The sequence below is a fragment of the Pagrus pagrus genome (assembly GCF_965226575.1).
Source record: "Pagrus pagrus genome assembly, chromosome: 13".
Taxonomy (NCBI): Eukaryota; Metazoa; Chordata; class Actinopteri; order Spariformes; family Sparidae; genus Pagrus; species Pagrus pagrus.
In genome coordinates, this window is record NC_140197.1 from 8,061,833 (window position 1) to 8,089,770 (window position 27,938).

At 41.2% G+C, this 27,938-nt stretch overlaps 1 protein-coding gene across 4 annotated transcripts in view; it reads right to left on the reverse strand.

Moving 5' to 3' along the window:
• Positions 1-27,938, reverse strand: part of LOC311268606 (thyroid hormone receptor alpha) — a 108,710-nt gene that overhangs the window by 57,800 nt on the left and 22,972 nt on the right. For 3 of the 4 annotated variants that reach the window (XR_014623986.1, XM_084372330.1, XM_084372331.1), the window contains exon 4: positions 5,865-7,137. The exons of the other annotated variant lie outside the window; for it this stretch is intronic. The gene's annotated coding sequence lies outside the window, so the exon portion shown is untranslated. The remainder of the gene's footprint in view (positions 1-5,864; positions 7,138-27,938) is intronic. 4 annotated transcript variants of the gene reach the window in all.

Below are 27,938 nucleotides of genomic sequence, written 5' to 3' on the forward strand. Positions count from 1 at the left end.
TCACATGAATGAGTGAGTGTCATTTTGGAAAAGCAAATGTCAGAGGATGGACACACAACAACAATTTCAAGTGACTGAACCTCCCTGGGAGTGCAGTTAAATCAACCATTAAGACATTTTTAAGAGTATGGCACCTCTGTAAACCTGCCCAGAGCTGGCCGTCCCCAAGAGTGTTGATGTCTTGGGGTGGATGAGTCAGAGTCCAGATCTCCATCCAATGGAGATTTTGTGGCTGGACTTGGAAAAGACTGTCCATTAATCATCATGACGCAACCTGACAGAGCTTGAGCTGTTTGGTAAAGTAAAAATGCAGAAAGCTTAAAGAGACCTATCCAAACAGTATACTAATGTAAAAAGCCACAATATATCACAACAGTCATATTACTGTACACTGTAAACATGACTAGGTCAAAACCTAGTCTATGGCTGCACCATGTCTAGTCAAGGTGTGAAGATGCAGGGTAGTCAGTCTATGTACAATTTCATCTTTACAAATAATTTCAGTTTTCGCATTTTAAATTTTACTTGAGATTATAACTTTACATTATTATTTTACATTTTAAGTATGTTTTATCAATTTACTTTTCCTTTTTAAGTTTAAGTTATGTATGTGTATCTGTATTTATTTCACTTTTAATTTCTTTTTGGACTTCGAATTTTATTTATGACCAAAAATGTCCTCAACACAGGATGCTCAGAGTGCTCTGTAACTGTGACTGTCACACCGGAGGTGAATGAGGAAACAAGACACAAACTCTGAGCTTGGCAGTCTACATTTTTCTTCTGTACGTCGGCCCAAGTGATGCACCTTCGCTAGATCTTGGGAAAGATTTCTAGTGTTTCGGCCCTTACGTACTTGTTGCACTTGAGGCAAGGCACTGTCTGTTTGTGGCGCACTGTCATCAGAGCAGGGTCTCTGAAAGTGTTCATGAGGGCTGAGAGAGCTGCCCTGCCCCTCACACAGCACACTACTGACAGCCATGAGAAAGGGAGGTCTCTCTTGTGGAGTGAAAACAGCCAAAATACAGCAGAACCCAATTAAAACATTGAATACATGCTTCAAAATCTGAGGGGGAATGACATTTGCCTTAATAATGTTTAATTTCTCTAATTAACTGCTTTGTCGTGATACCGCAGCTCACACTCTTCATTCACTCTGTAGCTTGCATGACCACTGCTGCTCTGTCTCTCTCTGCTCCCTGTTTGCAAACACAGCTTGTTTGCAACGGTCCAATGATCAAATGATACCGTGCATGAAACCTGCCCACGCTTTAATTTTGCAGTGAACCACAGAGCAAAAAAAAGCCTTTTTTTACGAGGCTGGCCTACTTTTGAGCGAAGTGATATCATGCATGTTTTAACAGGGATGTTCTGGTCAAAAATTAACAGTGAGGAGGGAGTAACAATCAAAAGAGAGCAAATTAAAAGGATTCCAAATTACCCTGTGTGCAACTACCAATTAGACAGGTAACGAAGCCGGCGTCGTTATAAAAGTACACCCCAAGGAAACCAAAATAACATCAGGACGACTGCAAATAACAGGAAGTTGCAGCCGTGTGATGAAACAGGGTACAGGTAGAAGATCAAACCGCCAGCTTGCCTGGATCTGTCAAAATCTGCCTAATAGCAACTCTAAAGCTCACTAATTAACGTGTACAATCTTGCTTGTTTAATCTGTACAAAAATTCAAGTTAAAAGCTAGCCGGCTGCTGACGGGTTCATTTTTACCGTACAGACATGAGAGTGGTGTCAATCTTCTCATGTGATTGCCAGCAAGAAAGCAAATCAATGTATTTCCCGAAATGCCAAATTATTCCTGTAAGCATGGAGCTAGAGTCGAGAGATACCCCAGTGAACCTTAATCCTAACCTGGTTGAAGAATCTACCTGCCAGAACTTTAGCAGCTGAATAATGAACATGTTTGATCTCATATGTTCAATCTGCAAAGGAAGAGAAATGTAAAAAAAAAAAAAAATGTTTACCCAGAATACAGTTTAAAACGCTTTTGTTTCCTACATCTTATACTTACACTATGCATGCACATGGCAATGAGACACTATCAACTCATCCCACCAGGTCACTTGAACAAATGCAAGTTTAATGTCTAATGTGTGAATAACCTCGCCTCTCTTGGTACCATAAGTAGCCACCCTTCCATGAACATTAGAAGTCAGTGTGCAGCTGCACCAATCCAGTTGAAACTGTTGTTAATCTCAACTGTCGGTGCAACAACACAATCGGCTGATATTTTTCCTGGTTTGGCTGAGATAGAGCACAGAATTGTTATTAGGGGTTGGGGGCCAGATAAGCGTCATACATCTGCCATCTCCGACCTCACAGACGTTTCTATTCAAAATGCTTTAAGTGGTTTGTCTTCTCTCTTATAACATCTGTGCTGGAGGATTTCCCCTGCCTCCACTCTTTATGTTAAGCTTAGCTAATCACCTCCCAGTTCCAGCACAAGACATAATGAACAGACATGTGAATGGTATAAGTTTTATTTTTTCATACTTGAATTTTGTTTTTTATTTCCACATTCATCAAAAATATACAGTACCAATAAAGGTGAGCAGAATCATTAAACCTGCCGATCCATCAGTACCTGCCTTTTAATTCTCAAAGACTTTGATGAACCTGTATCATCCTCCACAGTAGGCACACACTGTATGTCTGTAGAAAATGAACTTCGGACAACTGCTTTCTATCACTGGTGAAAGGTATTCAGGTGGAAAAGCCCTCACTGAACCCAGCACACACTGTGTGGAACGACACCCACCTGTCCACACATTCTCTCTCGCTCTCACACACACAGCATGATTGCAGCAATAGTCAGAGAGCCCATTGATGACTCATTCAATGCTCTAATTTCATGTACCTGAGCACACACGAGATAATGAGATCTCATCCAGCTCCTGTCGGCCTCACGTGCCCTTTAATGCGGCAGCAGAACAACCGGGCCTATTAGCAGTATACATACGTTACCACCGACACATTTTACCAAGCCTTCTGATTGGTCCAAGTAGGTCAGCGCTTCCTAAACATGACTGGGCCAGGCGCTCATATGCACACGAATGCACGCGTGCACGGCCTGGAACACAAAGAAGTCGGCGATCTGATTGGCTGACATTGGCTCTGCGTTCTATACATCACGGCGTATCTGAGCCACAGGTGGCTGGGGAAGGGTGTGCGTTACCGTGGCAACACGAAGCAGAGGGCGGGAACAACTTATGGCGCTATGATGTGAGGAGACTGTCAATGATGGAGGCTAATACATGTGTGACTCCCTCTGTATGACTGAGGGAGGGAGGGAGGGATGGAGGGAGAGGACAGAGGGTGTCTGAGGTGAGTCTTGGACATTTTCTGTCTCTTGCTGTAATCTCTGCATTACTCTTCAGTGTTTGCCATACATTGAGTCATTTGTGGCGGCACAAAATCACATAATCAACACTGACCATTGGCCATTGATTTTCTGCTTCTCTTGCTTTTGAAAAATGGGGAAAATCTTATTTCATCATAGGGCTCCGCACTGCGCATTGATTTCGCTCAGCCCCTCCTTGCCCATCCCTCCCTCTCCATCTCTCTCTCTCAGGAACACATTAACAACAGACCTGTCTGAGAATAGCTCCTCCTCTCTGTGCACACTCTGAACCAAAACATGATTGGGATGAAGGATTATTGTCCGCAGAGAAAACAGCTGGTTGAATTCCTTAATATAATCAACTCTCCGCACAAAACTGACGCATTCAAGTTAACTCTCAGAATGAGTCTATCCATATTCTTGACACAATGCTGTCAACCTCTGAGACCTGACTCTTCAGCCACCCCCCAATCATCTACCTCTCTAAGTGTTTGCTTTACACCACACTCCTTCTCCTTGTCTTCAAACCACGTCAAACAAGCAACAGCATGTGGCCACATTACAAGTTAATATGCAGCAGCAGTGCTATGCATTATTTCCATGCGGGGATCTCGTCACTCGTCTTATGGTGAAGTAAAAGCTGCTCCACATTTAAAGTAATTGAATACAGATCATAATGCTTAGATGATTTGGGAAATCTAGGCCAAGTAGCATCGTCTTTCCCCTCATGGGGTGGCCTGATGTTCTTATTGGACTGACAGCTGAGATGTACACATCGTCTTTTGCAAGAGGAACTGTCTTCTTTTGGTGCATGATGCAGGTTTATCCAATCAGGTTTGGATGGTTTTCATAAGTTGGCAGCTGTAATATTCTCAGTTTCTTCCGTATGATCCTTCCAATGCTGTTCCAAAGTGAAGTCTGTTCACTCGGGCAGTTTTAAGAGGTTTAATATGACAACAGCAGTAGTGCTTTCAACTAAATGCTAAAGTCAGCATGCTCACAATGTCAACGCTAATATACTGAAGTTTAAAAGGTGTAATGGTGTTATTATTACCATCTTAGATGAGCATGTTAACATGGTAACACTTGCTAATTAGCACAAAAAAGTACAACTGAGACTGAAGGAAAGTCAGGTAGTTAGCCACAAACTGACTTTTGATGACTGCATTAGATCAAAAGACTGTGACTACAATTCATGAATGCCTGTACCAGTGACTTCATGTCTATTTATGACAATCCATCCAATATTTGTTGAGACACAATACTAAAAAATCACAAATGTCAACTTCAAGGTAGCTTGGAAAAAAAGTCAGAGGATCAACAGAGTCAGCAAGATTCATCCTCTGCGGGATTGAATGTCTAAAAAGACGTCATGGCAATCCATCTTAAAGTTGTCCCGGCATTTCTGTATGTGTGTAGTGGTAGTAAATCAATACATGCACACAATTAGTTGTGTTGAGCGTTGCAACCAGCGATGTTAGCTGAAGTCACAACACTGAGAAAGAGAAAAGCTAAGTTTTACAGCAGACAAACAACATTCAAACACCAATAGCTCCAATCAGGAGCCAATACAAATGTAAGATTGGTCCTCAGTACCCACCTTTACTTGAAGCTGCAGTCATCAGCAGGGATACATGAGGGACAGTGTTTACAAGCTGATATGCACTGTTTGCGTCTCTCCACTAAAATGTTCCATTTTACTCTCATCAAGGCCTTTCTGCTGCAATTCTCTACCACTTCACCACTCGTCTCTTAAGAGCCTCTGTTGTGATTGTTGAGTCATAAACAGAATAACTTGATCAGTCACAGCCACTGTCTTCTGCAACTCAATCAGCTTGTATGGAATGCTATTTTGTCTTTTGGTTTGGACTCAAGATAAGGTGTACACCTGTGGATTCATTGTAAACAGGAGATACACCAGTTTTTATATAACACATAACACATTTGACGATGGCGCAGGATGAAAGGTCAGAGGATAAAAGTTCATCTCCTCAGGGACCCTAACCCTAACCCTCCTCGAAACAAAATCCTGAAGACTGGCGATCATATATGCGGGATATGACTCATCAGGTCAAACCTTGTTCACCACTGACAGGCACCAACTAAAGCATGAGAATCAGAAGAATTGTCTGATAAGTTAACATATCATAACAACTTAGGGCTGCTTCAAGCTTCCCAGAGAGTTTATTTGAAGCATAGTCTCGTCCGTGTGAGGTTTCTTTGCCAAGATGTATGTTACTGTGAGAGAGTTCAGATTCACTGAGTGACCTTTTCGCAAAGCGTTTTTTCCATCTCTCTTAATCTCCTGTCTGTCTCCACTCTGGACCATCTAATAAGGCAGAAATGCCATTTAAATGTCAGTTAGTGATCCGACTAAATGAAAAGATAAGAAATGAAAAAATGAAAAGCTTTCTTGTACTCTTGTGTACAGTGTAGCTGAGGAGAAGAGAAATGAAAAGAGAGCACGCTGATAAACAAGCGTAGAGAATAAGAAAGAGGAACTCACCGCTGCATTCTTCTCTTTACTCTTAATGCTTGTTTCCCTCCTTTTCTCCTCACTGTCACACAATATAGGTGTTCTGTGAAGTTAAATCTGCCAGGAACTTCTATATTCTCTGTGGCTCGCCCCCAGACTCCTGATGAGGTCCCGAGAACTTCTCCTGCGGGTAGTTTTGACTTCTCTGGGGGCTTCGCAGGGTGAAGAGGAAGCTCAAGGCAGGAGGAACGTCTGAGTCTCTTCTGTGATCTCTGAAGGCCTCGTGGGCAATGGCTGATTTATGCTACCGCTTCGATCACGAAAGCTCGCGTATGATGTGATTTTGCCGAGAAGCAATTGAAGTGACGTTGCCTGCCAGGCAATACTCCTGAGTCTCTTACCCTGCTTCTCCGGAGGCCTCCCTGGCTACTGTTGCTATCCTCCCGCCTCTAAGGCAAATGGAACATGCTGAAGTGAGTTCTCTACTGGGTAGATTGAAGCACCAGGCTAGTGAGGATGTGGTACCCGCTAGGTGGATTGAAGCACCTGGATAGTGAATGCTGTTACTGAAAAGTTCCCTTGTGTTGACTGTCTGTTTAGAGTCAGTAGTGTTGAGGTATATTTGCCTGCCAGGTATATTGTAGTGAAGTGTGAGGTTTGTTGTGGAGGTATATAGTTGCCTGCCAGGTATACTGTATTGAAGTGTGAGGCTATTGTGAGTGTGTAGCTGCCTTTCTGGCAATATGATACTTTTCCTTCCAGTATCAATCAGCCCAGCGTCCGGGCTGCGAGTGTGGATCCGCACAGTTTAGGCAGTGAGCACGTCTGAGCTGGCAGGTGGTAAGAGGTCCAAGGTCATTGCTGCTCGTCACGGTTGCGGTGAAGAGAGCTTGAGAGGCAATACAGGTTGTCACGGTAACGGCAGTGAGAGGTCACAGGTGTGTTCCTGTCACTGGGTTGGCTGATTCGGTGGAGGAGGTAGGCAGTGGGAGAAAATCCCTGAGGTAAATGGAGAAATGTTGCACGAAAAGAGAAGAAAAAGAAGAACTGATAACGGATTATAGATTGCTGTTTGTTTCCTTTTCTAGTTCTCTGGGAGGTAGAAAGCGGACGAGGTTTTCTGAATCGGAGGAAGAGGAGAGGACGGTGGGAGGTAAAACTGTGCTGTGTCAATCTTGAGTTGTTTCTTCTATCTTATGCCTTTTGAAACAGAACGCTGGTGGGTTCCCTGTGTCCATCTGAGAAAGTCGATGCTTGGCTCTGCCTCTTAACATGCACAGGTAGGTTTCCTCAGGGGCTCCACCTGCAGAAGACAGAACACACCGACAGGTTAGAGTATGACCCCAGCGCAACATTATTAATACTATTATTATTGGACTTGACCGAGGATGTCCCTTTTCACAGATTGAGTCTTTGACTTTTCTGGATCTCTATTCACAGTCAAGTACTGAGACTCTTCAGGACACATCAAGTTCTTCAGACTTAACAAAGCATTTGAAGAACAATCTTTCTAAGAATAACAGGAGCTGAATGGTTAAATACCTGAGACTGCCCACCAGTCAATCAGGACTGAGGAAGCCTTTTTGATTAGGTCCAGATACTCTTGACCTGGCCCTTCTGGATTCACTTCCACTGTGAACCAGACTTGAACCAGCATTGAGTTGTCTTTGACAATCAAAACCGCATCTAAAAACATCAACACAGGCAGGGCTCTAGACTAACGGCATCCCATCGTGATGGGGGATGAGGGTGCACAACTTCTTGTACTTTTACCATGATTATCTATTCGTCCATAGCCCTGGGTCAACGCTAGTCATTATCACTGGTTGGCTACTCAGCGCGAGACCTTTAGCAGTAGACTGGAAGAAGACACAAAAATGTATTCTACTCCAGCCAGTCTTAAGTCATACATTAGAAGACTGCATACTTTCCATGATGTCTTCCCTGCAGATTCCACAATGTAATATCATGTTTTTTTCATTATCTAGTGCTGATTTTACTTCCTTACTGCCTTCATCATACCTGTGTCAATTGATCAGAACATCATTTAAAGTTTCAGCTTCATGAAAGTGTAGGCATAGTCATGAAGGGTGCTTGCCTTACAGTAAATAAATGGACTGAGTTACTTTAGCGAAGTACAAATTAGGTAAAAGTAGTTTGAATGTTAATACTTTTACTAATAACCATAGATGATAAAGTAAAGAAACAACATTTTGGTTTCAGTACAGTTTACATTCACTTCAGGGCGGTTAAAATTGTTTTTCGAGACGGTTCCAGGACAGTCGTGAAAAATCTCGAGCCCTGAACACAGGGCAGAGGCGTTAGACAGTTATTATCCTGGAATAAAAAATAACAGTCCAGAAGATAAAACATCAGGTAATTTAAAAACTCTGCATCACCCTTGGATGTGAATGTATTGTTCTGTTATGTGTTCGTCTTGTGATGGACGGGCATCGCATGCTAGGATTCTCCCCAGTAAATTCAGACATATTGTAGGGTTTGCTTTTTGTTGACAATTTTATAGTCTCGATGATGACATTTAAATACATATATGTTTAAAATGAAGTTAAATGTCTGGTGATGCACTCCCCAGTCCCCCCCAGCAACCGTGAATAAGTATATAGAGACTGGATGGACAGAAAGCAGAAGATAAACCACCTTCTTATTAATATTCTGAGTGATGGGTCTGTGCAGTTTTTTTCTTCACCTGCGTAACTTGGTTGGTTTCCAAAATGACACCACTATCAAAATGATGCATTTCCACTGTAATTACAGTACATTAGATGTGGCAAAGTACTTACTGTCTCCATAACAAAAATACTCCTAAGTGGCTGTAATTATATGCATACTGATGCGCTCAGAAAACACGCTGCAACATGTGTAATGTTGCACAGTGCGTTTCTGCATGTTACAATGGCCCTGCAGTGCTGATAGTGCTGTCAGACAAACAAGTTCATTCCGCAATAACAAAAGCTACGGCACTTGTTCAGTATGCAAAGCAGCGAGCGAGTGGACAATCTATTGTTGGCATCGACATCTGAATTCACAAAATGTACAGACAGACACATACACAGACACACATTCCGTGTTAATCTTCCTCCATCTGTGCAAGCTGCTCTTGGGTTGGGTCTCTGTCACAAACACATACATCTTGTGGTGTGACTCTTTCTCATACAGACAAACAGATAATAGATTCATGCTTAAGAAGACACACACACACACACACACACACACGCATGCACACACACACATACATAACAGTTGGAGGCTTCACTGAACTCGAAGTGCTCACAATCAAAGCGACCATGAGAGTTGAGGTCTGTCCTCACTTTTTAAGACGCACTCTACCTTTTTATCTGAATGCCCTGTGTCTGCATGTCTGAGACTCAAGCACTCTTAACACTGTTGGCACCACTTGTCGATACATTAACGGTGAATTGGACAGGCAGATACACAATGTCCTACACTCACACACTCACTCAAAAATTTAATTAAATCGAGACGTGCCCAAACTTTACACCCGCCTGCTACGGGCGGGTTTAGAAACTTTTGAATGAGGTGGCAGGCCGGGTCATAGATTCAAAGAGCTGGTAAACATTTTAAAAATTTATTCAATGTAAAGGAAAAATAGACAAAGGTAGCTGAAATATTCTAACATGAAATAGTATTTTTTTTAAAAGCTGCCATTTGTGACTCCAAATAACCTACACCCATGGACTATGACACAACATAGACATAAAATACACCCCAAAAGAAGTGTCATCGAATGTAAGCTCATGAGACAGTGACCCTACTTCTGACTTGATTTATTACCACAGTAAACAGTTTCCTCATGAGTTTTTTTTTTTTAACTTAAATTTTTTATCGAGTTTTCACATGCAAATAAGCAAAACAATACAAAACACAATCCAGATCAAAGTAACAGTAATGATAATAATAACGTTGACAGACTGTCTGGAGATGTTCTGCCATTCGGTCCACTCTTCCATTTAGCAATTGTTCAGTTGGTGTCATGTCTCATATAAATGTTCCATTTTTCACAGTTTTTTTCAAATACGTTCTCTTTGAGTCTCAACAGACATGTCAGTTTTTCCATAACAAGGATTTCCTGAACAATTTCCAACCACTGTTCCTGTTTTGGAGCATTTACATTAAGCCAGTTTCTTGTGACCGCTTTCTTACTTGCTGCAAGTAATGCTTTAGTCAGGTACAGATCTTCTTTCATTACTGCCTTGTCAATCTTCCCAAGATACATCACTGGACAGGTATTGGGGATTTTGTATCCCAGAACATTTTTTACAACAGAGTTAACATTTTGCCAGTATATCCTCATTTTTGTACAGTTCCAGAAGATATGTGCATGATCTGCCTCCACGCTCCCACACAGTCTCCAGCAGTGTTGTTCTATAGCGAGTTGCCTAGATTTTATCTTTGGTGTTATAAAATAACGAGTTAGGTTTTTCCAGCAGAACTCCCTCCAAATTAATGAATTTGTCGATGTACATTGTGTCTCACACATGTGATACCACTCCTCCTCTTGTATTTTAATTTTTAGTTCTGCTTCCCATTTTGCTTTTATATAGTGTTGATTCCCCCCTGCTCTCACCCAAAGCTCAATAGAAAGCAGAGATGGGCCGAAACCCCTTCTGTTTATATGAATCTATAATAACTCCAATCACCTTATTTATAGTTTCATTTGACCTTATCTCTTTTGTAAAGTAATCTCGCAACTGCATGTATCTATAAAAGTCTTTGTTTTCGAGGCCGTACTTTATCTTTAGATCATGGAAACTTAAAAATTCTCCGCCCTCTGAAACTGTACAGATTGCTGTCGCACCTTTTTGTACCCATTCTTTGAATGCTGGATCAGACGTCCCTGGCTTAAACTTTGAATCATAAGCAAACCACCTCAAAGTGCATAGATCCCTCTTAAGTTTGTATTTTCTTACTACAGCGCTCCATATTTGTTGTGTTTTTTGTATCTTTGCAGTCCTTTTGTGTCTTTGTTGTCATCTTATGTCTCTCTGTAGCCATGTTGATTCTTTCTGTGGTCATGTTGTGTCTCTTTGTGTGTCTTTTGTGGTTATTTGAGGTCTTTTGTGTGTCTTTTGATTGACTTTTCAACAAGAAATGTTTAATCACTTCATACAGGCCTGCTCACTAATTCAACCCTGATCCTGAAAGGCCAACTACCTAGAACCTTGAGAGGGCACCGAGGGTGGCCAATCAAATTCTATGGGGGCCTGTGCCACCTCCACAGAGGCAAACACAAACCAACACTAATGAAGGTCTGTTCAAAACCTCAACCACTGGTGTGTAGGCACGCACGATCTGATATCACCAAGTAATTAACAGCCCAGGATCAATGTCAAAGTTGTTCACCCAGGAGCGCTGTTATAACCAACCAATCAGGGGTCATTTGTGCGTTGTGATGTTATTGACAGTGCGACGTGAAAAATTCAGATCAGCAAACGAACAACCCGCCTTTTCTGTAGCCTGCCTTCATTTCACCAAAAAGGTAAGACCATTTCCAAAACTTTGCTGTACCATTCTAGACTTTTGATTGTTTTTAAAACATTTGCGAGAAAAAAAGGCTTGATGAGCAAGTAGGCTTATGTTTTCAGTGTTGGATAAGGTAGCTAATTTGCTAACAACTAGCAACTAGCCAATTGTTAGCCTAACTAAGACTTTTGCTTGGTTTTAAAACATTTGCGAGAAAAAGAGTCTTAATAAGCAGGTAGGTGAATGTTTTCAGTGTTGGATAAGGTAGCTAATTTGCTAACAACTAGCAACTAGCCGATTGTTAGCTGTTTACTGTTAAAACTCGGAACTAAAGAGAAAGATAGAAGAGCTCCTTGCCCTTGGAACAAAACCTGACATCATTCTGTCTGAGAGTCATAAATGGGCACGGAATCGAGGACACAGTAACATCCATTATAGGACATACTTTGCCACACCACGAGACATAGACATGCAACATATACATCAATAAAAAAATATGAAAACCCTAAAACTGGTCTGGGTGTGTTTGGACCAATGCAGAAGAGTGGTATGAAAGTGGGTAAAAAAAATACTTTGTCTGTGTGAAATTTGGATCCTCATCAAAGGCCATATAGGCTTTGTTTATGTTTATAAACAGACTCCTATCTCCCATTTGTATGGTATCTCCATACAAATCTTTACAAAAACATACAAAATATAGAAAAAATAATATAAAACTTCATATCTACAGTTAGGTCTGAAGTTTGTGAAAAGATTTGATGCAGTAAAAAAAAAAAAAATTAATGTATATTGCCTTTTTATGGCATTTATATGACAAGGGCCGTTAGTATAAAAGTATATGTTTTTGTTATAGCTCCAAAAATAATAATGCATTCAAATTAATGTTGTTATCAATTGTTGACATATTCAAGCCTCTAATAACCTCATATGGAGTGATCCACTTTGGATCCCATTTTTGGGAAATATTGCATATTTACTATTTTTTCTCATGAAAAGATCAGGGGTTCGCCTGACAAAAAGTGCATAAAAACATTAAAAAAAATAAATAATAATAAAACAAATTATATTTATGGATAGGTCTTTTCAGTTTAAGGAGAAAAATCTGATTACAAATCTTTCTGGCAAGATGTAATGCAGCTTTGTTTACTGAATTGTAAGGCAAAACCGTATATTAAAAAAGCTGTGACAGATTTCAACACAAGTAACCCATTACGTAAAGTACAATATTAAGAGTAGCAGCAAAAAGGGCTTCTATAAGCAAAGCTCTCTAGATTTCAAGGGTTCAATTTAATGAAATGTGTTAAATATGAAATGAGTCAACACCGTAAAATCTGCTGTACAAGTCAATTTATTTTGGAGGGTCTCAAACAAACCAACATATTCAGTGAGAGAACATGAAATGAGAAAATGCGAGAAATATGGGTACCTAAAGAAAAAGTTTGGGAACCACTGTCTTACAATACCCAAATAATGTTGAATTTGAAAAGAAATATAACTAAAACTTTAAACTGTCCAAATTGTTAATCAGGGCAGTTAGGACATGCTCGAGAGCTTGGGGCCCAAATGAATGAGTCTCCTGACTGAAAGCAGAATTTTCGTCAAATGCAGACTTTGCATTGGTCACCATCTTCTGGAGGGTCTGTCTACGGAAGAAACATCAAAAAACAAGCAACAAAAAAGACTGTTAAGAAAATGGCATGGAACTCATTTGTGAAACACCTGAAACATTCTATTACACACTCGGTCACACTCACCTGGCATCTTCTACGCCTACACAACCACACAACTCTTGGGGGGGGGCAAAAAAAACAAACAAACAAAAAACATCCAAGTTATTAAAACTACTAGCCTAAATCTCATTGTATCTCGGACAAAAACGCAACAATTCAGGGACAATTAAATTTCAGACCAAATGACAATTCAGGAATACAAGATATAATATTCTCTGAAGATCCTAGGTAAGCACTCAATAACAGTAAACCATAGCTCTAAGGCTGTGATTGTCCTGGGCTAACAATAAATAACAGTCCGCAACAGTCCAGGATAAAAGTAGTGCTATGTTGGTCCTAGATTAAAGTGCAGGATGAAGTGCAGGAGTCCTGGACTAAAGATAGGCCTAAGCAAAAACAGCCCAGGATGAATGTGATACTGTATCAGTCCTGGACTGAAACTTAATGAGAGGAGAGTGAGACCGTGATTGTCCTGGACTGATGAAGAAGAACAGTCCACGTCAATATGATGACTGTCCTGGACTAAAGATAAGTAACAACAGTCCAGGATGAATGTGATGCTGTATCAGTCCTGGATTAACAATGAGTGGAAAGTGAGACTGACTGTCCTGGGCTGGTGATGAACAACTGTCCAGGATAAATGTGATGCTCTAGTGCTCCTGGATGAAAATTTTGATAGCACAGACAATGTGTGGGGTTATCGGCCTGGCCTGGATTAGCCTGTTGCCATCATTCTCTGTCAAAATTGAGGTGAGTAGCCTAAGCTACAGTTAGCTATTGATGAATTAACTAGTAACAGCAATTATTTACATTAGCCTGTTTCCCTGCTAACAGTTAACAAAGCTACGTACATTGCATCCTGTTCAGAAATATTTTGAACTATGCTGCTTCACCACTCTGCCCTTCAAAAGTAACTATTCATTTTTATCAAGGCAAAATGCAGTATCTGACAGTAATTCTGAATATTTTCCAAGGCAATAACTGCACAGTTGACCCGCTGTTCACTTTTCTGGCTAGTTTTAACAGTAAACAGCTAACAATCGGCTAGTTGCTAGTTGTTAGCAAATTAGCTACCTTATCCAACACTGAAAACATTCACCTACCTGCTTATTAAGACTTTTTTTCTCGCAAATGTTTTAAAACCAAGCAAAAGTCTTAGTTAGGCTAACAATTGGCTAGTTGCTAGTTGTTAGCAAATTAGCTACCTTATCCAACACTGAAAACATAAGCCTACTTGCTCATCAAGCCTTTTTTTCTCGCAAATGTTTTAAAAACAATCAAAAGTCTAGAATGGTACAGCAAAGTTTTGGAAATGGTCTTACCTTTTTGGTGAAATGAAGGCAGGCTACAGAAAAGGCGGGTTGTTCGTTTGCTGATCTGAATTTTTCACGTTGCACTGTCAATAACATCACAACGCACAAATGATTCTGATTGGTTGGTTATAACAGCGCTCCTGGGCGAACAACTTTGACATTGATCCTGGGCTGTTAATTTCTTGGTGATATCAGATCGTGCGTGTAGGCACAGGCAAGAGCTGTGTAACGCCTGCACAGTATGTCATGGTTCATGCTGCCCTCTTTGCTCTGCTTGTACATCTATTTGTGGCAAGAACGACAACAAAAAGCACCACACTACTAGTCTCTTCTCCCCAACACACCGGAGCCTCCCAGGCAAACAAATGAGACCTCAGCAGAGGGGCTAATTAAGCTGCAGCAGGAGACGCCAAATGAAAGAGACATCAAGATTAATCTTCTGAAGGAAGATGGCAGGGGAAAAGAGTGGGGATGAGAGGAAAGAGCCATTTCGTACAGTATGCATCATTCTGTAAGCAGGAGGGGAAAGAAGACTTCCCTCCCCCATTAGCTACAGTGACAGATGTACAGTACAGGCTGCTATCAGTCGTTCACCAGATATACAGTGTCAGAATGCAAAAGAAACCTTGACTTTATGCCTGGTTGCCTGCCAAATTAGCTGTGAACGTGGAAAAAAACCCACCATCCGTGAACAAAATTAACGACCATTTGGCTGTTGGAAGAGACAGAAAGGAAGAGAACAAGGAAGGAGAGGGGGGTAATCTTTCTGTCTACGACAACCAAATTCAAGGCTGAAAATTCTCACAGTTTTCCAAATCTTGAAAAATTGAATAGAGCAAAGCCAGCAATGAATTGATTCAAATAAGTATTTCACTGCATAGCATTTGGTGCTGAATATTTTTTATTTCTGCCATGGAGCAAAACTCATCAATGAGGTACGCTGTTAAGGGTATAAATTAAAAAATCCTATATCACAGTAAATGTCATTTGCAAATCTGTTTTTATCCATGCAGGTGGCTTTGCTCTATGTATGGCAATGCCTGTCAGTTAGTAGGTCCACCACTTCGGTGGACCTACTAACTGGCTGCTAACTGACTACTAACATAAGTTTAAAGGTACATTTAACTTATGTTTTTTTTTCCTTTTATGCTACTTTCACAGAAAAAAAAAGATTAATTCTAGAAATAGATTTATAAATAGAAAGCAATATGCCAAAGTAGCCTCACAAAGCTGCTATCATTACTGTAGACATCTTGTTGGGTATTCACTCAAACAAAATACCTGACAAATCAAAGAATCATCACATTAATAAAAAAAATACTATACCAATCCAATATTGCCATTAAAGAGTGCTGATCATTTCCAAAACTGCCCACAAATGGCCTTGAACATGGAGATATACAGTATTCAAGGTATCATTTCTGTGAGAAAAGCAGTAACATATCTGATGGCAGATAAATGTTATATATTGTTACATTGTCCACTGCAAATGGTACTAACAAACGCACCACTAACTCCTGCGTTTGCTATAAACTACACTGCCCAGCCTTTTCATGAACATACTTTGGTGCTGAAAAGTTAAAACTATATATTTGTGATGTGTGTTTTATATTGTATATGAGAACGCATGGGCTCGGGGCTGAGCCACAGAGACTGTAGGGAACACACAGTTGGTTTTTAATTCTCTTTTTGTCCACAGTGTGATCATAGCTGGAGGAAAATTACAATATAATTGTATTCATGGACTAAAGCTATTTTACTGTAACATATTCTATATTCAGCATTTCGTTCACATTGTTACTGCATAGTAAAGATTTTTGGATTCAGGTTGAAGGGTTATAGGGCTGGTTGTGAGTCGGCTGACTGCCCGTCGTTGTTCTGTATCTGACTGTGACCTTTGACCTCAGAGACCAGGCAGGAAACCAAAAAGGGAAGTTACCCTCCAGGCATTAATAAAATATCACATTGATGTTTCATTGCCTCTGAACCTGCTGACCTGTCTTTTAATACTAAGACACTGGCACACTGACCTGGAACAGCGTGTATGAATGTGTGTGTGTGTGTGTGTGTGTGTGTGTGTGTGTGTGTGTTTGTAGTGAGCACAGTCTCTTGGCTGAAGCTCTGGCTCAATATTTGGCAGCAGGTAGGGGTGAGGTCAAACAGCGTAGTGTGAGTAGGACTATTTTTTTCTTAACTATTTTCTCCTTCCATTTTGGATGTGGATGGGGTGCTGAGCCTGGAAAACACCCACAACCCGCCCACGCACACTCTGCAGCAACAACAGTGGGTACTCAGCCAAGAGTGTGTGTCTGTGCGTGTGTGCGTGCGTGTGTGTGTGTGCGAGACCTTCTCTCGTCCTCAGCACTGCAATGTTACTCTGCACCAAACCCACCACGCTGAATTAACTGTTTTCAGCAGCCTTTACTAAAAACAAGAACACGCTTGCCATAAAAAGCTAAAAAAAAAGATAAGAGATTAATATGTGAGTTAATTGAAAATGTCTTTCCCAGCTGTGAAGATCCTCTTGCATTTGTGCATTTTTTTAATTTGGAAAGTAGCTGGGCCGTAGTGGCTGTGTGGCACTGCAGAGTGCTGTGGTATTCAGTGTATTCACTGGCTCTAAGTTAATGTGAATATGTGAAACTATGTCAAACAATGAGACACGGTATGTGATCCTATCGAACTGGTGAAGCCTGTTTAACAATGCAGAACATCACATAGTTTGATGGCAGTACTGGCTGATAACATCCCAGCTCTGTTTTCACATTGGCTCAGGTGTGGCGTTCCTGATATCAACGTGTAATGAATATTTCTCTGACAGCGTGGAGCATTCTTTCATGTCACATCCAACCTGCAGACTAATCTCTTCCCTTTTATCTCAAGGATATCAAGACATGAAGACAATTTTACAGAATGGCAGAAGTGTGTAATTACAGCGTCAAGTGATGAAATGGAGCCCAAAAAGACGTTTTCCTATAAGCTTGTATTGTGAAAGAAGCATCTTTTTGAACGTCACAACACCCGCAGAATGACAGATTTTCATCCTCAACATATAATCCACTGGTCTGATAACATTTGTAAAGTCTAAAAGAGCCACACTTCTCCTAAACAACTTAAGAAGAACCCCTGAGATCTAAAACTGATTTAGAAAGACATTATTTACACCCTTACCCACAAGACGGGGTGCACACTAACACTTTTAGCATAGCAGCTACAGTGAACATTTTGGCTCAAAAAGGTGTAAATAAAGTCTTTTTAAATCAATATTGGAACTCGGGGCTTTTTTTCAGTTGTTTTTTAACCTTTTCAAACAAGTCTCCCAACTACTTCAGTTGTTTAGGACAATGCTGCAGCGCTGTTTTACTGTGAAGCTCCAGAAATGTTTTGTGGACTACAAACCTTCACTTTCCAACAACATGGCGGTGAGTAGATAATGACTGAATTCTAATTTTGGGGGGAACTTATCCTTTAGCACTACAAATCTTATGACAGAAATGGAATATTAAACCATCCATCTTTTCTTATTACATCTTAGCCTTTCCTAGCCTCAGGTGTGCATAAACTCCAGGTTATGAACTTCTTTTTAAATCACAATAATGGGCAATTATTGGTCATCTTGTCAGAATCGGCCATGAAGAGCTGGTAACTGTTGGTTATCAGATGGAAAAAATATGTGTTGTGCATCCATAATCTTAATTGTTGAAAACTAGTCAGTCATGGCAGAAAAAGAGCATCATCATTGATTTTTCAACAATCTTGAAATGATCTTTAGGCCACTGTTAATTCACCAAACCTTATATTTTATTAGGTCTTAAAAGCATATGATAATAGGAAAACGATGGCAGTATTATACAATGCTGGAAATGATAAGCCAGGTGAACTTCAGGAAAATGGTTCTTAAAATGTAGAACTTATCAGTCACATTTCCCACCAACATAATGGAGCGGCACACTATAAAGATATAAGTGTGGTCTCGTTACTTCCTGTAAAAACACTTACATCCAGGATGGAAAATGGAACTCAAATAAAGTGGGCAATTAAGGCTGTGTTTTATTGACGGTGAGTAAAATACCCTTTTTCATGCGGTCTCTCCATTTATCTGTGGTCTTTATCTTCTCTCCACTGCTCATCAAAGCAAACTGAACACATCTGCCTTCTTTTGATCATCTCTCTCAGCGTGAACCGCTGCGGAAAAAAATACACCTGCGGCTTGACTGCAGCAAAGTAGATCTATTTTCTTTTTTCTACATGCATGACTGATGCCTCGCAAAATCACCGAGTAGATAGACCAAATTTATAATTGCATATTTTTTCAGGATAATGTCGCTGGTTACTGTGTAGAAAAGGTCTAATATGAAAGGAGTAGGGGTCATTACTGTCTCTTGGACATGCAGAAAGTCACATGCTTACCGTAAAGTCGATCTTGAATGAAAAAAAAGGCCTTGAGAAATAATGAAAAAAAAGCCAAAGTCCTTAGAGACGATGAATCATAACTTTCTTTGAACATTAAACCCTCTTTTATATATGCATTAATATTCCATTCATGTCAGCCCTGTTAAGTGTGGAGTTTGCCTCCCACTGTGAGGTCTGCGGCTGATTCAGGGCCACTCATTTCATTTGGGACTCTTATATGAGGTTGTGCTTATAAGAAGCAGGATTCAGTACTCGCAGTGTGAGCTAACTGAGGCTAGATGGCACGAGCGCAGTGAAGTGAAGAAGCTGAGTAAGGCTCGACGTGTAACGTAAACCCCAGGAAATGTTGAAGCTGTTTGCGGTTTTCAGGAACAGGCCAGGAAGTGACAGCAGAGACTTTGGCGGGGTCCATCTGGATGTTGCCTTGTGTCACAATGTTCCCCAGGAAAGACACTGAAGAGACATGGAATTCACATTTCTCTGCTTTCACATACAGGGAATTCTCCAGGAGGCGCTGAAGGACGGACTGGACATGATGGATGTGTTGCTCCTTGGACCGTGAGAAGATGAGGATGTCATCGAGATAAACAAAGACATATCGATTGAGCATGTCTCTGAGCACATCGTTTATCATTGCATGGAAGACAAAGACAAATGCTACCTTTGCCGGTTCCGTGGCAAAGGTGCGGGGCTGCAGGGCGAACAGGAGAGAGCAGTTGGTGAGGAAGGGGCCACAAGTCTCTCAATCACCGTCGTAACGCTCCGGGGTTCCCACCCGGGGCTCAGGAGCATCTCTGGGCGGTGAAGAGGCTGGTACAGGTGCAGGAGCAGAGGCCGATGCTCCAGAAGAGGGGGCAGACACAGCCGATGGGGAGAGCTGGGAGAAGCGGGCTGCTAGCTGATGGTACAGGCCAAGTGCCAACCAGCCGCAGGCAGACGAGTAACAGGAAACAGGCAGGCAATACTCGTGGTCGGGGACAGAAGGCTGGTAGATTTCCCGGGGCTGAGACGTGAGGCGATGGTCGGGGGCAGATCGGGTCGATACCAGGTAGGCAATCCGGGAACAAGAGCTGGAGAGTCAGGCATGGGAGCGAAGACAATCTGGCAAAGAGTGAGTGGAGTGAGGCTGCCTACATCTATCAGGGTTTCCCCCAGTGTATTATAAGCCTGGCGGGCCGCCAGGTCTTACTTGCCCCCCCGCCGGGCTAAGCATCGTTTATTTATTTTCTTGAAATCAGTTTTTGCGCTCCATCAACACGTGATCAGGCGTCTTTTTCATCACCTGACAACGTCACAACTTCGTCGCGCATAATGGGACATGTCACGGACATCATGCTCATCAGACCGCTGCTTCACCAGCTGACCGAGAGGAACGCACCAGGTCGACGTCGACCTCGTAGCCGTTAACGTGAGCCGAGCCGCGGCTCTAGAGGCTCAGCCAGCTGCTGCAGCGGCTAGTAGCTGTTAGCTGTTAGCACGTCGTCCCCTGCAGCGTCAGAGCTCCGGACTTCTGTGAGCCGAGCTGCTTTCACCAGATGTCAAAATGACCCAGCGTTTCATTTTTCAGCTCGTACGGTTCACGTTTACACACGTTTGTTTTCTCTGGTCCAAACAGTAGATTACAGAGTGTCTTTGGTAGATCCGTGATTGTCACGTTTCCATGACGACTGACCAGAAACAGACGCGTGGTCATGTTCACGTGACTCCAGATTGTAAAAATCTCTGAGGAAAAAAAATAAAATCTCTGGAGACACCAGGCAGTTGTTTTCTAGTTTTTAGTGCAGGCAGTTGATATTATTTATCTAAATTATATTTTTATTATTTATTTATTTTTGTGGTTGGTTGAATAGCATTTCAAGAGTGCAATCTGTAAGACCTGGTGTTACATAAATGTCTTATAATAACACATGATAATGATAATATTTTCAAATTTCCAGTCAACTTTTAACATTGATCTTAAAGCCTTATGGAATCACTCCTTCTAAATTCTACTACTCCATTAATGAATCTGTTACCTATAGGGCCCTGCCATCAGTCAATGGTCAGGGTTAGGCCCCTGACACAAAAGAACACGCTTGGGCACCGGTGGGCCGCTGGTGGGCCACCCTACCACCGGGCTTAACAAGTTTTCTGGGGGAAACCCTGTATATACTGGCTTGATTGGAGATGGGGAGCAGGTGAGAGCAGCAGGTGAAAGCTGTTAGACTGCTGAGGGGTGTGGCTGAGCAGCAGAGCAGGGGAGTAGCAGAGCAGACTGTGACACGACGGTGAGAACAGAGTCGATATCACTGGACATCTTACCCAGTGTGACTTGTGCCGAGTGATTAGGAGGACGTGTGCAGTTCGCTTTGAGACAGAAGTTTGCAGCTTAATTGGAAATCAATTGTTATTTCATTAAGTTTGACTGGATTTAGTACCTTTAGTAGCTTTATCCCCCTTTGTTTTCACGCTCGACTGATTCCACAACAGCAGACTTGTTTCACGAAGCAGACACTTCCACCTCAGCCAACAGCCAGTTATACACAAATGTCTTTTTCATATCTGAGTACTACAAAATGCCATAAACTCTGATAACGGTTATTAATGTTTTCGCTTTATTCAAAGTTGTAACCCTCAAAATAATTAAATAAATCCCATTAACGCTGCATTAAGTGCGGCACCAAAAACTGATGCCACAACGGTAACAAAAAAACCAAAATCAACAAAAGGCAAACAGACGGATGATGAAACCGCTGCGCCAGTTCTGTTGACTAAATGAGGTGGAGGTAGAAAAATGATTGGAAACATGACAACGAAGCAAAATATACAGGAAGTGGAAATGAGAACATTAACACCTGGAATATTTTATATGCCTTATTTTTTAAATGGGTGTTTTTCAGTTATTATCTATTCATCCACCATGCTGATGGGAAGACTTTGTGACAGTGAGAAAGCTCTTTGGGAGAACAGTCTCAGTCCATTCACTTTATAAAAACAAACACAGACACCCTCTCTCTGCACTTATATATATTACTGCTATCAGTTTCATAGTTTATTTGGTAACACTTTATAATAACGATCATTAGTAAGTCCTTTATAAGACATTAGTTAATGATGAACAAAACATGAACAAAACATTAATAAACCTTTGTAAATGATTAGTTAATACTAAATTAACATATCACAACTATGTTGTAAGTCATATGCAAATGACTTGTTAACCATGGAATATTCATGAACAAATCATTAGTAAATGATTACTTAATGATTTGTTGATATATTATGAATGACTTGTGAGTGATTATAAGAAATTATTATTAATGAATGCTGTTAACATATCACAAATATGTTGCAAGTCATCTACAACTGATTAGTTAATGATGAAATATTCATGAAATAATCATTAGTAAATGTTTACCTAATGATTTGTTATGTAACGAAAGTGGCCTGTTCTTCATCTTTTATAACTCATGTGTAAATGTATTACTGAATCATCTATAAGTCATTTACAAGTGCTTTTGCATCCCCCTAATCTAAAGTGTAAACACCCCTCGCCACACAGCTGTGTGAACAGGGCTAGTGCCCGGCCAGGATGCGAACCAGTGTCCTGTGGTTTAAAATGCAATGGCTGGCAGCGTACTTAACCACTCAACTATCGTATCATGAGTTATATACATATATCCGCTAATATTAAATTTTAAAAAATCTAAACTACGATAACTCTTTTAAGGATTAATGAATGAATGAATGACGGATGCCGCCTTGGGTGCGTTCCTTCGCCTTTTTTTGAGTGCTCCGTAGGGGCGGGTATATGGTCTGTTTGTAAAACTGCTTCTCTCAAAATACACCAATTTACCACATTAGCCAGCTATTTTAATCGTCACCTATTTATACAGCACATTTATGTATAATTAAACTTTAGTAATCCTAAAAAGAGTTATCGTAGTTTAGATTTTTTTAAATTTAATATTAGCGGATATATGTAATATAGTATACTTGTGCTTATGTTACTATGATACGGTAGTCGAGTGGTTAAGTACGCTGCCAGCCATTGCATTTTAAACCACAGGACACTGGTTCGCATCCTGGCCGGGCACTAGCCCTGTTCACACAGCTGTGTGGCGAGGGGTGTTTACACTTTAGATTAGAGGAATGCAGAAGCACTTGTAAATGACTTATAGATGATTCAGTAATACATTTACACATGAGTTATAAAAGATGAAGAACAGGCCTCTTTCATTACATAACAAATCATTAGGTAAACATTTACTAATGATTATTTCATGAATATTTCATCATTAACTAATCAGTTGTAGATGACTTACAACATAGTTGTGATATGTTAATTTAGTATTAACTAATCATTTACAAAGGTTTATTAATGTTTAGTTCATCATTAACTAATGTCTTATAAAGGACTTACTAATGATCGTTATTATAAAGTGTTACCGTTTATTTGTATATTGTTGCCTTTTCATTTTAAAAAAATGTCAGTTGTGTATTAGCTGGTTCATCCATCTGCATGTTTTCTATTACTCAATGTGACTTTCAGTTGGATTGCATTCACTGTTGCTCATTGTGAAGCCTTTCTAGTATGTGCATATGTACACATACATATGGGCGTGCAGTTGGAGGATGATTGCTGTATGTTTGACTTGCTGGAACGCGTTACTTTCTAATGCAGCTGACAGTGTCGTGGGTATCTTGTGCGGCCTAAAACTATGTAATTTTGTTTCTCTCAAATGACACGTCTCTTTTCGCACTTTGTAACACAGATGAGGGTCTGTATTTGCCAGTTGAGGCGACAGACAGGAGGTTTGAGACAATCAGACTGGTCCTGCATGTTTCACACAGAACAGAGTGTCTTATATCGCCTCCTATATCACCGCCTACATGACCTCCTGGGACAGTTACACAAGCGGGCCATACGAGGACACAGAGGCATGGACTCCGTAAGGACAGCCACATAACCACACAAGCACTGCTGTACTGGAGAAAGTGCATGAAAGAAATCATCACATTCATTTACATCAAAACAACGCAGAGAAGCTTTTATCCACATCCATGGGTCCATATCAACACATTATCTGTGGAGGGGTGAGGACACGCTTACTGTACTCTGTGCTGAATTCTCCTAGTAATTACACGCACACGCAAAGACACACACCAGCCCACTTGTCACACCAACAGCACAGTATGGATGACCTTGGATGCCGTAAGCTTTGCCAGCAGCTGAGCCAGCCAACACCAGGAGCAGAAGAGGAGGGCAGGGAGGAGGCAGCAGCATGGGGGACAGATGACGGGGGGGGGGGGGCGGCAGAGCACCCGAAGTATGAACAGATCATTTGCATCCATTTCAAAAAGGATGCAGAGAGATGAGAGGGAGAAATGGAACAGGAGGAAGTTGGGAAGGAACAAAGAAGAGAGGGAGAGGGGAAGGATGAGGAGGAAGAGAGTGGAGGTGTGAAAAGCTATGCACATGAATAAGCTGGAAACATCTTCCTATGGTTGCATAGCAACCAATCGAAAGTCATGAAAACTGAACCCTGTGCAATCTGCCAAAAAGGGAGAAAAAAAAAGTACTACTCTGATTTTCAAGCACTCAGAGGCTGAACAACTCCCCCATTCGTGCAACGCAAACACACACACACACTTTCATACATCAACCTACGCACACACAAATCCTATACAGCTACAAGCAGAGGGGATGTGGTTAAGCAGTAACGAACAGCTTAAGGGATGGGTAGATGAAACGATGAGGGATGGTGAAAAGGACATCAGCACGGAGTAAAATGAACAAAGTATTAAGATAAATATAGAAAAAAATAAATAAAAAAGAAAGGTAGAGAAAGATAGGGAGATTATTTGTGAACAACACTCAGACATGGAGAAAGATGCCATCCACCATCCACCAGTCACATACAATGAAGATGAATGCCGTTAAGTAATCTACCGGGTGTAGTGTAGCATCGATCGTTTTGAATGCTCAGTATCATTGTTTTGATCAAGGTTGGCTAAGCCATAACACTTTTAATTCCATTACAGCAATTCCTTTTCTTTAGACAGCCAGCTGAAATGAGCTCCACTGTCTAACATCCTTTCTTTAAACTGTATTTCAAAGTGCCTTCGCTTAGGCTTTAGTGTCAGAAAGGGAGCAGGCATTTAGAAAGCATCTTGTTTCTTGAGTATTCTGAGTGTCACTGTAAAGCACAGCCGAGGAAATATACACTGCTGAGCCCTGTACCATCGTAACATTGTGATTTAAAAGGCCTCAACTAGAGAGCTTTAACAAAGAAGCGTGTCCTCTCAGAGTCTCAGTAAGGGATGAGATGTTTGCATTTGTAACATATGGGAGAGAAAATGAAAAGCATTTTGTTGCTGCTACGTACAACGTTATGTCTCCCATGATGTCCCATTCATTATTTTCTTCAAACCTGCCCAGTTAGGCAAACCCAAGATTGTTGGTAGCAGTGTTTCATTTCTGCAGCTGTTAGTGTGTCTCCTTCAAACTGTCTTTTGTTATTTGCGCTGTCTTTGCACACGGGGATGTACAGTACGCTGGAGATGAAAGGAGACATTTTTCTCACACTGGACGGGCCATAATGGAGGAGGCAAACCTTTTGACTCAGTTTTATTTGTCCCCAGCAGAACGGAAATTGCCATCAGAACATCAGCGTAATGGTTTGGTTTCATTCAGAGTTCTCAAACAGGATATCTGTTGCCATAAAACCAAATTATAACAAAAATGGAGATGATGTGTAGACATGACATTAGCACTTCATATTATCATTTTGAAGAAGTAAGCCGAAGGCAAACAGGAACAGTCACTGTCATTAGTCTTATTTCCTATTCATTAAAATGTACTCTAACACTGCAGTGATGGCACAGACTGCACCGCTGTCATTAAGTCAGCGCAATATCCTGATCAGCTGGCTGTCGCAGACTAATCCCTCGAGGAAATCTTTAGCAGAGGCCCAATCAGCAGCTTGGCACTAGAGCATGACATTTTTCGGGAATTCCCGCGGGTCACGTGATTCCCGTGGGATTCCCGCGGGATGGGAGTCAAAGTTTTATTAATCCCGTGATTGGGACGGGATGGGAATAAAAATCAACGGGAGCGGGCAGGAGCGGGAACGCCATTAATAGATGATGATTTTCAGCCGTGTTAAACAACCAAAAGGACAGACACGTCCATTTTTGTAGTCATCTTTCAGTGAGCCAAAACTATTTTGACTTGCGTTAGAACTACACATCCAACAGTGCTTTGACTTCCGGCCGGGCCGGCCACTAAAAAACGGAGTGGGATGGGAGTGGGAGTAATTTTGAGTGGGAGCGGGATGGGAGCGGGAGTCATTCTACAGGAGTGGGACGGGATGGGATTTTTTTTTTTACTCCGGCCCAGGATTGGGATGGGATGGGATTTTTTCTCTGGGAGTGGGATGGGACGGGAGTGAAAATCCACTCCCGTGTCATGCTCTACTTGGCACCTCAGATTTAAATGTCACCTCTCCTCTTTGCATTGTGTCTACTGGTGAAACATTTACATCTTAATGTGCCTCGGAAGCTGTTGGACACGAGGCAGCTACATTGGGGAGTGCATATATCTTGCATGTCTTGAGCATCTACATATGTTAATATCAGTTCAACAGCTGCCAAGTCAGACGAAAGCGTTCCCTTTCTCCACTCACATTTTCCCAGCTGCTGTGGGGAAATCGAAGCGCTCTGGTCACATGTCCACTTCTTTGCCTCCTCTTATGTCCACTTCCTTTCAACTCCCTGCTCTCTGAAACAATCCTATTCAGCAACAGATCACATGCAAGCAGTTTCTGTCTTTCCGAGAGGCCAATGACCCACTTAGCGAGTTTATACCCAGTCTTCTGGGCAGGCACTTATTAGCCCTGCTATTCAATTTATACACAATGTGTTATCCTGCATTCGAGCCAGCTTTGCAGCTATCCCTGCAACAGTGACCACGATAAAACATCAGGTGTCAGTCACAGACACCATGACAAGTCTAACCAACACAGCTATGGTCCTGCTTTGTGGACTAAAAAATTAGATTCAACTACATTCAGTTAATTGACCATTCACTAAACCTACACACAACAAGTGATTGTCCAATAAAAGCTTAGCAAATACAAATAGACAAAAGGCCAGTCAATCTGTGGGTTTCTTCATGTTGAAGCCAACTGCACAAGGCTTTAGTGAGACCAATACTCAATGTTTGAAGGGTTTTGAGGACTGTGCCCTTTATAAACCTTTTAATGAAAACAAATACATTAGATGAAAAGTTTAACAAATGAATCAAACAGTGTGGTTAAGCGCCATATTGTAAGCCGCAAACAATAGCATGTCCTGCTAACAAGCCTAAACTAGATCATATTTCATGAAGAAAATGTTTTCTGGTTTTCCCTCTGATGTGCTCAGGCTGCTCTGCCTCAACTCTCGGAGTTTCCTGAAAGCAACCTGTAGCTGTACGACAGACACCGAGCTAGACTTGTTCTTGTTGAATAGTAATTAATACTAGCTGACTTGCTAAGTTATATGTCTTGGTTGGTGTTTGACTGTGTTAGCAAAGTTGTCAACGTATCAACGTGTCAATGTGCTGAGTTTTGTTTGTTGTTAATGTGTATTGTTACATTACATCTGACAAATTGTTACAGAAACGTGTGTGTTGCACTCAGAAACAGTTTGGGGCACCAAACCACACAAAATCTGAATTACTACATAATATTGCTTTAATCAAAGCCCCATTTACACAAAGCATATGCACCGTGTGAAAGCTAGTCGTAGACCTGTTTTCAGACTTTAGGGATAGAATTGGTAGAGGAGCAGATGTCCTAATCTTTTCAACTGTTTACACTTCAGAAACCCCAGTGAAGTTAGCAAAGATTTGGGAAACACTTTGATTAGTTCTGATATTGATCAATTCTTTTTTTCTCATAACCTCAACAGTGACAATATGTTTTGTACATTTTTTTGAGAAATTATTGTAGAACTTTTTAATTATACCTCTAGGACCAGATCCACACTGCAATACCTTTTTGTTATTTCCATGTGTTCTACATGGATCGTATGTTCCTGTGACATGTATCTTCAGCATCAGTCTTTTAGCATGATCTCATGTATGTAGCCATCGAGCCAATATTACACACTGCTTCCATTGT